The following is a 977-nucleotide window of genomic DNA, read 5'->3' on the forward strand; positions in this document are numbered from 1 at the left end:
CACAACTTCAAAATAACATAAATTCTCAACCTGTACTGAAAACAGTTTCTGCGTCTCAGCGCCACCAGCTGGTGAGAGGTGGTGACGTCAATTTGAACCCCGCCCACTGGAACCGGTACTGAAAGCATAATGGAAACACAACCTGTACCGTACCGAGTAGAGTAGAGCCGTGCTGTACCGGCCCGTACAGGTACTAATGGAAAAGGGGCAATAGTGTTTAAAACAACAACCAAATAAAGTAAAATTTCTGGGTCAATTTGATAATTTGTGGTTTTTAGTGTTTGCCTCTGATGTATTCTGAGTGGAGAGCTCCTGTGAAGGTGTTGAATTACAGCCCTAGTGCTCTTGAGACAGGTTGGAGACACCTCCAACAACTCCCACTATTTTAGGAAGAAATGTGTGCAACTTTTCTTTTTCTGAAACGTCACGGAGGACTCTGTGAACCTCAGTGGTGTTCACCAGCGAGTCACGAACAGTTGCAGCCTAGTGACACGATAGCTTGAATCCTCACTCACATTTTCTTTCTTTTCTCTCCTCTGCAGGTTCCACCGTCCTTAGTGCAGTTTCTTCTGTGAAGAAGTGCTTGAACCTGGTTCTGTCAGAAGATTTTGCATCGGGTCTTCCAGCAGCTTGACTACACAGTCCATGGCTGTCCTGATGTTTGGATCAGCAAACCTTTGAGGCTATGTCTCTAGAAATGCACCTGCCAGTAGAAGTGGATGCTCAGAGGGACATCTTCGTCCTGGTGGTTTTTCTTCAGCAGAGACTCTTTTTGTAAACAAACCCTTTTGACGCTGGTGGGGTGGGGAGTGCATGTACCCGAGTCAACCAGTCCCACTCCAGTATCCGTTGTCTCATCTTCGAACTGCATTTGTCTCAACGACTGAGCGAATGAATTTCATACGAACAGCGTCGGCGTTGTTCAACGGAAACCTTGTCAGAGTATGAGGCCAGCGTTTGTACGTTCTATTTATTGT

The sequence above is a fragment of the Nematolebias whitei genome, chromosome 7 (genome assembly GCF_014905685.2).
Source record: "Nematolebias whitei isolate Nwh7 chromosome 7, NemWhi1, whole genome shotgun sequence".
Taxonomy (NCBI): Eukaryota; Metazoa; Chordata; class Actinopteri; order Cyprinodontiformes; family Rivulidae; genus Nematolebias; species Nematolebias whitei.